The sequence below is a fragment of the Crinia signifera genome, chromosome 6 (assembly GCF_055691185.1).
Source record: "Crinia signifera chromosome 6, ASM5569118v1, whole genome shotgun sequence".
In the NCBI taxonomy this organism is placed as follows: Eukaryota; Metazoa; Chordata; class Amphibia; order Anura; family Myobatrachidae; genus Crinia; species Crinia signifera.
The window spans coordinates 170,028,166-170,041,493 of record NC_139222.1 but is presented as its reverse complement, the minus strand read 5'-3'; the positions used below and the strand labels follow the sequence as shown (position 1 = coordinate 170,041,493).

At 45.7% G+C, this 13,328-nt stretch overlaps 1 protein-coding gene across 1 annotated transcript in view; it reads right to left on the bottom strand.

The window, feature by feature from the left end:
• Window positions 1–13,328, bottom strand: part of ACSF2 (acyl-CoA synthetase family member 2) — a 121,682-nt gene that overhangs the window by 27,840 nt on the left and 80,514 nt on the right. The window lies entirely within an intron of this gene.

The following is a 13,328-nucleotide window of genomic DNA, read 5'->3' as shown; positions in this document are numbered from 1 at the left end:
CATCCATCCTGTACCCACAAACACACATACTGTAGCATACAAAAACACATTATATACACATAGCATACCCCTTCCCGGGCAGGGAGGGGTTTCTAGGTCCTCGGAAACCCCCCCTGCGTGCGGATGTGACTTTACTATAAAAATAGTATAACATTACAAATATGCAAATCAACTGTTTCAAATTCAAGGTATTCAAAATACCCTGTGTTCCCTGAGGGGAAAACATTCTGCACACCAGCTTTCCTCTGTGGCTAAAAGTAGAGGTGAGAAAAATGCTTAGGTGTAGAATTTGGCCTTAAACATCTACAGTCCTACCCCAAACACCACACTGCAGTATTAGCCATCACACAATTTAAAGTCCAGAATACACTGCAGAATGGTATTCTACAGAACAGCAATCCACAATCAAACAGATTGTGACGTCATTTTGCTAATCCCACATGGGACCTGATTCATAGGTGGACACAAAGTATGTGTAATGTCAGCATTAGTGCAGTACAGCGATTTCTGTTGTACTGTCCATGCATCCCAATGGTTTTGTGGCAGATGCAGTGTGAATTTGAGAATATTTAATTGACAGGGGCGCCAACAGCTGTGCCTGGCCCAAGTAATTGGAGGGGGTGGCCAATGTAGGGAGGTGTGGCCAGCACCCCTCCTTAGGATATATTAATTGTGCGACTGGAAGGCAGTGAATGGTAAGACGGCAGGCGGACCTGTGCATTTGACCGCCATGCCCCCCACCTCTGCGCACATCAGACAGACAGAGGAGTGCCCCAGGCCCCTCCGACAGGCCCGCATATTTGCTACAAGCGTAAGCTCAGATGTTAATGCAATGACGTCCATCTCTGAATCAGGCCCATGATAGCCTAGGAGTGAAATACAGGATTATGGATGTACTAGATAAGTATAAGTACTTCAGCAATTCTATGTATATTATTCAGCTCAGTTGCATATGCCTTTGATATATTAATTTATACCAATAGTGATTTTACTTGATCTCTATCCTTATTGGTTAATTATAATAAAAAGAAATGCAAAAATGTAATGGATATAATACATTATTCTTAGGAGGGCTGGGCTGTAAATACACAATCTCATAACAAAAAATTCTAAATCAGGATAAAAAATCCACCAATGTTCCTGTGAGTTACAGAAATATTCATGGGATTATTTTCAATAAATCACTGTGTTACAAAAGATATTTGATTTAAAGGGCGAGATGTAATAGGGTGCAAAGTCAGAATACGTTGTGATTTCTGGTGGTTTTTAGTAATGGAAATGTGCGATTTTTTAGACGTGCGTTTTTTGTTAGTAAGGTTAATGTGTGATTTTTTAGACGTGCATTTTTTTTAGTAACGTGACTGTGCAATTTTGTTTAGTAATGGGAGTGTACAGATTTTTTATCTAATTATAAAAAAATGGTGTGGGTCCTGTAAGGGTTAAGCCTGGGGGTGGGGGGGGGGGGAGACACCCCTTTATTGGGTCATTGTAAAACATGCAATTTTTACCTCAAATCACGCGCTACTACATTCGCGAATTTCAGAAAAAGTGAGAATTTGGACGTTTTTGAGCGAAAAAAATCGCACATGTCTAAAAATCGCACCCTATTACATTTCACCCAAAGTTACATAGGAGAAATTCTCTTTACTATCCCATATATACAAATCTCTCCAGAAGCAAACAGCCAAGAGGTATACACATGCTCTTTACAGTATTTATACTTATATTTTCCCTGTAAATTAGACGGAGTAGCTGTTGTATCCTTGGAATTAGTTTGCATGAATGTGCGCCTGTGGAACTCTAGGTGCAGAAGTTTTGTTATCTTTCCTTATGTTGCTACATACAGAAAATCCTCTATGAGCAGGTAGAGAAAAGTCTGGTGTGCATAACAAAGATTATGGTAAGTTCACGAAATATTAATCTTAAATTCTTCTGACAATTCTGAGTAACTATTTATTGAAAATAATTAGCATCAGGGGCGGAACTACTGGCGGTGCAGATGGTGCAGTGCACCGTCGCCCAAGCCAGTTCATGGGGCCCGCTGCAGCACTGCCATCTGCACCGTCCAATTTTTTAACTAAAATTCAGTGCCCCCCCTAAGCCCCAAGCCTGCCCGCCACAGACATTGGGGATGCTGCGCGCCAATCAGATCTCTGTTGTAGATCCACGGCAATGCTCCCCCAGCCCAGTGACAGCCGACACAGTCGCCATCGCAGTGCAGGCTGTGACGGCTAACTTCTGAGCTCTCTGTGATTGTGCAGCCTGCGCCGGGATTTTGCCGGCTGCAGGACAGAGACAGAAGCCAGCCATCCGCTCGCCGCAGATAACCTCCTCCTGCCGACTCCCATGATGTGAGAAGAAGGGACCAAGACCAGCAAATATAAAAGCGGTAATGTGGTATATGAAGAAAGGGAGCAAGGAGGGTGGTATGGGATAGGTGCAGGAATGTCAGGGACTGTCAGTGGCTACCAGATAGTCATATGGGATGGGGGGTTATGACATGTGTATGTTGGGGACAGTGGAAGTAGTGTGTGTAATGAGAGTAGAGGATTGTGGAGCATATGTGGGACGAACAGGGGAACTAGTGTGTTTTTGGGAGTATAGGATTATAGGGAGTCTGTGGCCAGGATAGAGGGTTATTATGGGGTGTATTTTTGGGGACAGGAACTGAAGTGCAGGGGGTATGTGTTGGGGGTAGCAGTATATAGAGTGTTTGTAGGAAATGGGGGAGTAGGGTATGTTGGGGGTATGGGGTGCATGTGGGAAGACATGGGCAGTAGTAGTAGTGTGGGTGGCAGGGGGAGTAGTGTAAGAGTATTAGTGTGAAACAATATGTAATAGGCATTATGATGATTATGGTGTGCAGCATTATGTGTAATGGGCACTACAGTGTGACAATGTGTAATTGACATTTACAGTGTATGACAATGTGTAATGGGCATTAGGGTGTACTTAATCCAGGCGCAGTGTGTCTAAGGGGATAATTCAGATTGCTATCCCCGGTCGGACCCGTATTTTGATCCCGGGTCCGACCCTTTCACACTAAAACTGTGTCGCCCATTATGCACAGTGGGTCTTTTTACATTGCACATCGACCCAGCAATAACCTGGGCTCTACCTGGCGCAAAGAGTACAAGTGGTACTATTATGTGGTGTAATGTAAGTATAATTGGGGAGGCCCAAAGCATATTTTTGCACCTGGGCCCACAGCTTGCTAGTTCCGCCTCTGAGTAGAATGCTCACAAGAGGATGTGGTGAGATTCTCAACAGTAAAATCCAACAGATCCCAATCTACTGGGGTTAGAGTTATAGTGGGTACACACGGTTAGATGTGGAATTTGATCCGATTTCAATTTGATATGCTGTTCTATTCAATTTGGCATTCTATTTGATTTCAATTTGATTTCTACTGTATAGTCTTGCCTAGGAAGACTGCACATCGGGATCAAATCTACGTCGAATGTGAAAAATACATTAGTTTTCGATTCGATTTCGCTTCAATAAGCGAAATTTAATAGAAAAATAGTGGAAAACCATGTCTACCCTCCATTAGAGTTCGGTTTAGAGATAGGCACTAGGGAGAGGGTTAGGCCTGCGAGTGAGGGTTAGGCTGCAGGAGGGACTGCTAGGGTTAGGCTGCGGAAGGTTCTTTTGCTGCAGGATCTTTTAGGGCCTAAGCAAACATATGACCTTTGCCATGTAGGTAATAGGTTATGTGTTTTATACAGTAGTCGCAATATACCACATTTGAGGTTTTAGAGCAGAGGTGGAAGGAGGAGGAGTAGATGTATGAAACAGTGATAAGGGACAAGAAGCGATAAAGTGCCTGGTACTTTATCACCGGCCAATCAGCTCCTGACTGTCAAGTTACATACTGGGTTTAAAAAGACAGTCAGGAGCCGATTGGCCGGTGGTAAAGTACCATGGACTTTATCACTTCTCCTCCCTCATCCCTGCTTTATACATCTACCCCCAGGGTTGTTCTAATTACTAATTAAATGCGGGAAGCCAATTTGATGGAGAATTTGCTGAGGTCTGGACAGGGACAACGAAACCCGCTCAGCAAGGGATGCAAAGCAAGGAGGCGCTGGCCAGTAGAGGCGCTCTCCCTGCTCTGCTCCCTGCTCCTGCTGGCTGCCGCTGCCTGTCATACTGCATGACAGACAGCGGTGCCAGCAACATGAGGCACTTACCCGCCGCTGATGTCCTACATGCAGGAAAGGGTGGGGGTCGGGGGAGGCAGAGACATGTGATGAGATCGGCAGAGGATGGCTCTGGAGTTTCTGCTGACTGCAGTACTACCAGGAGCCACTAGATGCCCCCGCTGATCCCACTGTGGAGTTCTGCCCTTATCAGTGGAGAAGACAGCCTGGGACCCGGCTGGAGAGAAACTGGCTGACGTGAGTTTGTTTTTGTCTGTCTATATCTCTGTCTGTCTATATCTATATTTGTATCTCTGTCTTTCTATATCTCACTGTCTGTCTGTATCTCTCTCTCTCTGTCTATATCTATCTCTGTATACAGTATATCTATATCTCACTATTTACCTCTGTATATTTACATATATCTATCTGACTGTCTGTCTATATCTATCTATCTATATGTCTGTCTGTCTGTCTATCTATCTAGCTATCTATCTCTCTCTATCTCTCTATCTATCTGTCTCTCTAGCTATCTATTTCTCTATTTCCTACCCTCCTGCATTCTGCAGGAGACTCCCTGAAATAAGAGAAATCTCCCTCTCTCCCTCATTAGTCTACCAATCTCCCTCATTTCACCTAGCCCACATTACACGGTTACATTTTGGGATAAAAAAGATAAAAAAAAGAATGAGAGATAGATACATTAACACTACAGTATAGTATATCTTACTAACTGCTTTGGGGCTCATCTACATTTGGATATAAGTCATTTTAAAAGATTCCTCTCAGATGTAGCAGTACAAACCCACGCTTCTAAGTGCCACGTTCACAATCTATTTTCACAATCTCTCCATATATGGAAACGTCAACTCTATGCTGTTGTGAATAAACATATATGGATATGCAACAAGTCTGGTGAGTGCTCTCTGCAATGTACCCCTCATATATGGAACTAGACACGCCCTTTGGGTGGAGCATGACACGCCCCCTCAATGGGGCGCTGTGCAAAATTCTACTACGAATTATAATCTCCCTGAAACTGGTTTTCAAAAGTAGGCAAGTATGATCTATTTATCTCTCTGTCTGTCTATATCTGGGGGTGGATATACATAAAGGGGAGCTCTTCATAGTAAAATGCCATTTTTATTCCAAAATACTGGCACAAACACAACCATTAAAAATCCTGGGAAAGGGATACTGTACAAAAAAATGAAATGGGAAGAGCTACTCGAACAAAAAATGTTTTTGTAGCAAGAGTTATCCCTTTATGGGCAATGGAAGGAAGGGCTCAAAATTTCAGTTTGCAGGGGGGCGCCAGACACCCTAGCACCAGCCCTGGGTCTGGAGAAGTTAGCATAAAAGTCCACATATCTTTTGGTATCTGAGTTTAAAGTAAGCTATTCGCGGAGGTTATAAACTGTTGTCCACAAGAGTCTACTGATAGGAAACTCCACCAGAAATTAATTAGTATACCCCAGTGGTTGTAGTTTCTCCAACAGATGGGCTAAACAGAGAGGAAGTTCTGAGAAAGCTGCTTTGGGGTAGAGTACCAGCAGTGGAATATTTTATATGATATTTTTTATATTTCATAATATTTTTTTATATATACTTCCTAGTCAGTCAGGAGACCAAGCTACTTTTCCCAAACCGTTTTATGATCATTTTGCTAGAGAGGAATACCACTGACTTGAGATATCATGCCTTTAGATATAGGATGACATTTACAGAGTTACGGAGGTCAAAAATAAGAAGTGGGATCTGAGGCAAGATGCCTAAAATGTGTAATAATTAAAAGTATTCAAAGATGTTGAGGACATGCACAGACAACAGTAGGGAATTAAAGACATGCTTCACTCCAGGACTTCTTGAGTGAGACACAAAAGGTGACAAGGAATAATTATACTCAATCTCAAGACAAGAGGATGTTCCAGATGGGAAGTATGAGGAGGCAATCTGTGAAAAATGTATAGCTAAATAATATAGTTTGATATTATCGTGGCTTTTTATTGACTCATAAGCTGGGTAACACTGAGCGATATGTCATCATATCGGACCAGCATATCGCCCATATGCGCACTCCCATGGTTGCTTGTGACGACACTTGGTTTGATCCATTGCACATCAAACCTATCTATGTTACTAGGAACCCTATGCATGTTAATGAAAGTTGAAACAGTCTTCTGTCCTTCATTAACATCGCTCCAGTGTGTATGGGTGATCTGAGCTGCCAGGGAATAGTTTTTTCGATATCAGAATGAATCCCCATCGCTCCAGTGTTTACCCAGTTTTACAGCCTAATTATAAATGTGATTCAAGGAATGATATTTGGGGCTATTTATTAATTTATTTAGGGTGGTACACCTACTCTGATAAAAAGCTGTCCAGGCAAATGCAAACATCTTCATTTTCACCACTGATTTCAACAGTCAACGGCCATGTTGTGTCCTGGCCACGCCGCTAACTGGCTGAGAGAGCACTCAGCCAATCAACGGCCGGCCTGTCTTGCAAAAAAAAATAAACATTCTGCCACCGCTGGCCTCCCAGCACCTGCTGCTCAGCGCTTCCCAGACACTACCCGCCCCGCCTCTGCCTGGGAACCGCAATTGCCGCTCCACCGCTGCCTGCCCAGGACCTGCCACTGCATGGTCACCCCCCCTGAGCACTCAGTGCAGCCTGGCACCCGCTACTGCCTTTCCCGCCGCTCTCACCCTACAGAATCGGACCCAACACATCGCATGTGCTAAAATGCCGCTGATGGGTCCGATCCGATAGATTTTATGTGCAGAACGTTCAATCACTAAGGGCATTATTCTGGTTGGTGCGGTCCGTTCCGAATTCTTTCGTAGTGCGCTTTTTAGCCATCTGCGCATGTGTAGGCAACGCAATGTGCATGTGCCGCGCATGGTCTCCGTACTCGTTCTCACTAATACCGTACAGAAATGTGCACCGAATTGACTCTGGAAATATGGGCGTAATATGGGCATCATTCGGACCTACACAAGGGCGTGGTTTCAAAGTGGGAAAAACTGGGCGTAAATATGAGCGTATACGAGGGAGTGCACGAACTGTGGTAGGCGTGCATTCGGACAGCACACCGACTGCAAACGAACCAACACGCATGAAATATGCGGTCTTCATAAGCAAGTTTCACTTTGTGGAGACCACTTGTTCATGCGCTAGGCAATTAGTACGCCCGCACCTGAAGCACTCTCAGCTGAACACAATACAATCCACTCCTCTACTCATTAGTGATTAATTACACTCTTTTCATAGCTTCAATTGGAAGCATTGCTTCCTAAATGGCCCATTACTAAATACACAAATATATGCTGAAAACACCACTGCATTCTTGCTATTTTACACACATTTACACTGCAAGCAATGGACAGAAATTGGTATCACTAATATAAATGTACATGTCACTTTTACATTCAGCAATTACAGCACACATTTGGGGGTAAAAATAAAATTTATTACATTTGAGGAAAACAAGAATTTTATATGCAAAGGGTTCTGTGTTCCTATGAAACACAGATGGTAACTGTTTTCTTCACTAGCGCTACAAAAGAGGAAAAGGACATTCCCTGATATGTGAAGGGCGTCTCCTCTTCTCCGTTATTCAGATAGACTCGTGTAGTTATTATCACCACGTGAGGGGTACAAGGAAGAAATACCGTACGCCCCTGTTAGGGAGGGAACGGATCCTCTTCTCCGTAACTGGATAGCAGGTTGGGTTTCCTATATCTGTTAGGGATCTTTCCTAAATGTGATGAACTCCAACACAACCAATTTCATAGGTGGAAATGGGAGAGAAGTAGGACATAGTGTAATACTGATAAAGGAAGTTTTATTTCACACAGCATAAAACACAGATAAAAAGGCAGGTAATAGATAAAACATGGGGTGTTTAAAAAGAGAGACCCCCGGAGTCAAGACTGGTTACCGGAGTGGATGGAGAACTGGGATGGATAACAGTTCTCATAAGCGCTTAGGTAAAACAGTTCCGGATACTGTCCCACAGAAGGCAAACAGGTCCGGCCACACAGTCTCCAACAGCAGGGGTGCACAGGTCCAACGCGTTTCAACCCTGTTCCGGGGTCTTTATCAAGGATAAACATAAACAGTTCCATGGGGGTTTAAATAGCAGTCCGATAACGAGGTGGATAAGGAGGAGGTGCATCTGTCATAATGACAACTTCCGCCTAATCTCCAGTGAGTCCGTCAGTGAGGAAGCTCCGTTTCCGGTCTGATGATACTGTGTGAGCGCGGATATGTCTCACTTCCGTCGTCCTTTTCTCACACAGCCGCCCCACTTCCGTAGCGGCGGGCGGTGGTAGCGTCATGGTAGCCATGGTAACGGAGCTTCATCTCCGTCTGTGGTTCTGAGATGCCCGCATGTCGTAGGAATGCCATCCTTTCGTAGCGGGCAGCGGCGGTGTTATTAGAGCAGATGGTATTCAGGTTGAATCTGGAGCTTTGAAGTATATGAGCATAATATCAGCAATATGTTTCGACGTTGCTTCCCCACAGTGACTAAATAAAATCCCTCCTCCCACTGGACCGTGGGTAGGAAGTTAAGTAAACTTCCCGTATCTTTCAAATGGGAACGGTTAGTAAGTACTAACGGTTGCAGAAAGAAGTCAGTGAATTCGGACAGGTTGGCTGTTATCGAGTTTATGCCCGATACTATCGGTCGGCCGGGGGGGTTACTCAGATTTTTATGAATTTTTGGTAATAAGTAAATCACCGGTGTTGTGGGTTCCTCAATATTAAGAAATTTAAATTCTTTTTCTGTTATTACCTCTAAATTTTTGTATTTCAATAATAAGGTGGTGAGTTTCTTTTGAATGTTTTTACTAAAATATACCATTTTTATTTTATGTACCCATTCGAAATAATGGAGGACATTATATCCAGCAATTACAATCAGGATGCTGGAATTCCATTTTTCCAAAGCCAACTCCGTACCGGAAGCGGGGCATTTACACAAAGCAATCTGGACGGAAGTGGGGAAGCAACGTCGAAACATATTGCTGATATTATGCTCATATACTTCAAAGCTCCAGATTCAACCTGAATACCATCTGCTCTAATAACACCGCCGCTGCCCGCTACGAAAGGATGGCATTCCTACGACATGCGGGCATCTCAGAACCACAGACGGAGATGAAGCTCCGTTACCATGGCTACCATGACGCTACCACCGCCCGCCGCTACGGAAGTGGGGCGGCTGTGTGAGAAAAGGACGACGGAAGTGAGACATATCCGCGCTCACACAGTATCATCAGACCGGAAACGGAGCTTCCTCACTGACGGACTCACTGGAGATTAGGTGGAAGTTGTCATTATGACAGACGCACCTCCTCCTTATCCACCTCGTTATCGGACTGCTATTTAAACCCCCATGGAACTGTTTATGTTTATCCTTGATAAAGACCCCGGAACAGGGTTGAAACGCGTTGGACCTGTGCACCCCTGCTGTTGGAGACTGTGTGGCCGGACCGGTTTGCCTTCTGTGGGACAGTATCCGGAACTGTTTTACCTAAGCGCTTATGAGAACTGTTATCCATCCCAGTTCTCCATCCACTCCGGTAACCAGTCTTGACTCCGGGGGTCTCTCTTTTTAAACACCTCATGTTTTATCTATTACCTGCCTTTTTATCTGTGTTTTATGCTGTGTGAAATAAAACTTCCTTTATCAGTATTACACTATGTCCTTGTTATGAGCCGCACGAGCGGCTTCCGCCTGACGGGCTTCCGGCAGCGCGTCCCGGCTGTTGCCAGGCAACCGGGACGCCGCTGCGTGACGACTACGCCGGGCGGGGACAGTATTGTTAGCCGCACTAGTGGCTTCCGCCGCCGCCCGACAGTCTCCCAGCGGCGCGTCCCGGCCGTTGCCTGGCAACCAGGACGCCGCTGTGAGAACACACAGACAGGCAGGGCTGGGGAGGCGGGGAGCAGTGCATCGTCACTTCCTCCCCAGCAACAGCGGTTGCCTAGGCGACGGGGGACGCCAGGCAGCCGCAGGGAGGAAGGGGTTTAGCTCTCAGCTGTCCCCACTCGCAGCTGCAGGGCTGCCATTGGCTGGTTATTATATTTAAACCCCTCAAGCCTCTGGTCAGACGCCGGATATAGTTCTGACTTCAGTCTAGAGTGTTCCCGGTTCCAGAGGCCAGTCTTGCCTGTCAGCTGTTGGTTACCTGTCAAGTGGGATTTCTCTCAGCCTTCCAGCTCTCCAGCCAGATCCTGCCTTGTCCTTGTGCTCAGTGGCATTCCTGTTCACCTAACAGATAAGTGGGAACGTTTCCCATCTCTTCTCCTCTTGCTACGTTAGCTGTTTGCCATCTCAGCCGTGTGTATAGGTTGCAGGAATTGCCACTGATATTGCCATTGATTGTTATATACCACCTCAGAGCATTGTTGCCATTGATTGTTATATACCACCTCAGAGCATTGTTGCCATTGATTGTTATATACCACCTCAGAGCATTGTTGCCATAGATTGTTATATACCACCTCAGAGCATTGTTGCCATTTACTGTACACGCCCTGATTGCATCTCCAGGTGGAGTACCTGTATTATCCATCTCGGTAGAGTCACCCCCCTTAGGAGGTTCGGGGCTCCTCGCTTAGCTCTGTGCTAGTTAGAGGTTCCCCTTGTTGTCGGCTAGCCTTGGCAGACACGTTGTCACACACAAGACCTGGTGGCATCGGGGTTAGAGCCGGCCTAACTGGCTCTTTCGGACGCGGCTATTATAGGCGAAGCCTAGCACCGCACGTGTCCGTCAACCACTAGTCCGAGGCAACGGAGTTAGGGTCAGTGAGGACGCCCCGAATCCTTAACATTATATCCGGCCAGAATATTAAATATCTGACTCATCTCAGTTGTTAGATGGATCCCACTCCACAGTCCGCAGCTCAGATCCTGGCCGGTCAAGTACATAACTTGACTCAGAAACTCCAGGACCTTACCCTCCGGGTAAATGTTCAAGACGAGAAAGTAGCGCAGTCCCTCGCTACTCCCCGTCAGATTGAACCCAAGGTCAATCTCCCGGATCGGTTTTCGGGGGATCGATCCCAATTCTTCAATTTTCGGGAGGCATGCAAATTGTATTTCAAGTTACGTCCTCTTTCTTCAGGGTCAGAATTACAAAAAGTTGGGATAATTATTTCTCTCCTTCAAGGGGACCCTCAGACCTGGGCCTTTGGACTTCCTGCGGATGCTGAAGCCCTCACCTCAGTGAACAATTTTTTTTCCGCTATGGGTCTCCTTTACGATGATCCCGACCGCATCGCTTCAGCAGAAGCGAATTTGCGTTCCCTGAAACTGGGCAGGGGCCCAGCAGAAGCATACTGTACTGAATTTAGAAGGTGGGCGGTCGATTCGGGGTGGAATGACCCCGCTCTCCGTAGTCAGTTCAGGGTTGGCCTGTCCGAACGCATTAAAGATTCTTTGGTTCAATATCCCGTGCCCGCGTCTCTAGATGAGTTAATGAAGCTCACTATTCGAATAGACCGGCGGCTTCGGGAACGGCAGAGGGAAAAGGCCTCTGGTGGGTGGTTCTCTAAACCCACTGAGGAAGTGCTCGAGTCCGATGAAGAACCCATGCAGCTGGGTGCAACCCGGCTTTCAGTTTCCGAGAAGAACCGTCGCAGAAGTAAGGGCTTGTGCCTTTATTGTGGGGGTTCAGGTCATCGGGCTTTTGAGTGTCCCCAAAAGGCGGTAAAAGACAAAGCCTAAGTGAGGGTGGGGAGCGTCATTTAGGTTTAGCCAGTTTTTCCCCTTTAAATTCAGTATTAATCACCACCATGATCAACTTTGCGGGGGTTGCCACTACGGTCACGGCCTTCTTAGATAGTGGAGCTGCGGGTAATTTTTTAGATTTAGGCCTGGCCACCTCACTCGGTATTCCATCTTTGCCTTTAGACTCCCATGTTTCTGTGTGTGGGCTGGATGGATACCCTTTGACCAACGGTACCATTTCGCATCGCACCCCTCTTCTAAATCTTGTAGTAGGAGCATTTCACTCTGAGGAAATTTCTTTTTTTCTCTTTCAGTGCCCCATGGCACCATTGGTATTGGGTTTACCATGGATGAGAACCCATAACCCCAACATCAACTGGGAGACTGGTGAAATAGTGGAATGGGGTCCCAGGTGTCATCATGAATGTCTCTCCCTTCCACTTCGCATTACTCAAACCTTATCCCCCTCTTTTCCACCTCAGTATCAAGAATTCGCCGATGTTTTTTCCAAGAAGGAAGCAGACATTCTACCTCCGCATCGCCCGTTCGATTGTGCCATCAATCTGGTCCCTGGGGCTTCTTTACCTAAGGGTCGTTTATATGCCCTCTCGATTCCTGAGACTCAGGCCATGGATTCATATATCCAAGAAAATATTTTAAAAGGATTCATTCGCCCATCCAAATCTCCAGTCGGTGCAGGATTCTTTTTTGTAGAGAAAAAAGATGGCTCCCTGCGGCCTTGCATCGACTATCGGGCATTGAATAAGATTACGGTAAAAAATTCGTATCCGTTACCGTTAATTTCAGTTTTATTCGATCAAGTCCGAGAAGCTGTCATCTTTTCCAAGATTGATTTAAGAGGAGCATACAACCTCATCAGAATACGTGAGGGGGACGAGTGGAAAACGGCCTTTAACACTCATACTGGCCATTATGAGTATCTCGTGATGCCGTTTGGCCTGTCTAATGCCCCTGCAGTCTTTCAGGACTTCATCAATGAGGTTCTCCGTGAATATCTTGGAGTCTTCACTGTAGTATATCTTGATGACATACTTATTTATTCCAAAAGCCTTCCGGAACATCGTCAGCACGTCAAACTGGTCCTTCAGAAACTCCGTGAGAATAGCCTGTACGCTAAATTGGAAAATGCGAATTCGAGGTGGATCAAATTGCATTTCTTAGATACATCATTTCCCCCAGGGGGTTCTCTATGGACCCGAGTAAGGTTCAGGCTGTTCTCTCATGGAACCGCCCCACCAGTTTGAAGGCCGTCCAGAGGTTCTTGGGCTTTGCGAATTATTATCGCCGGTTCATTCGCTCTTTTTCAGACATCGTAGCCCCCATTGTCGAACTAACCAAGAAGGGAGCTGATCCTCAGAGTTGGTCCACTCAAGCTATTGCGGCCTTTGAGAGACTGAAGGAGGCCTTCTGTTCGGCACCTA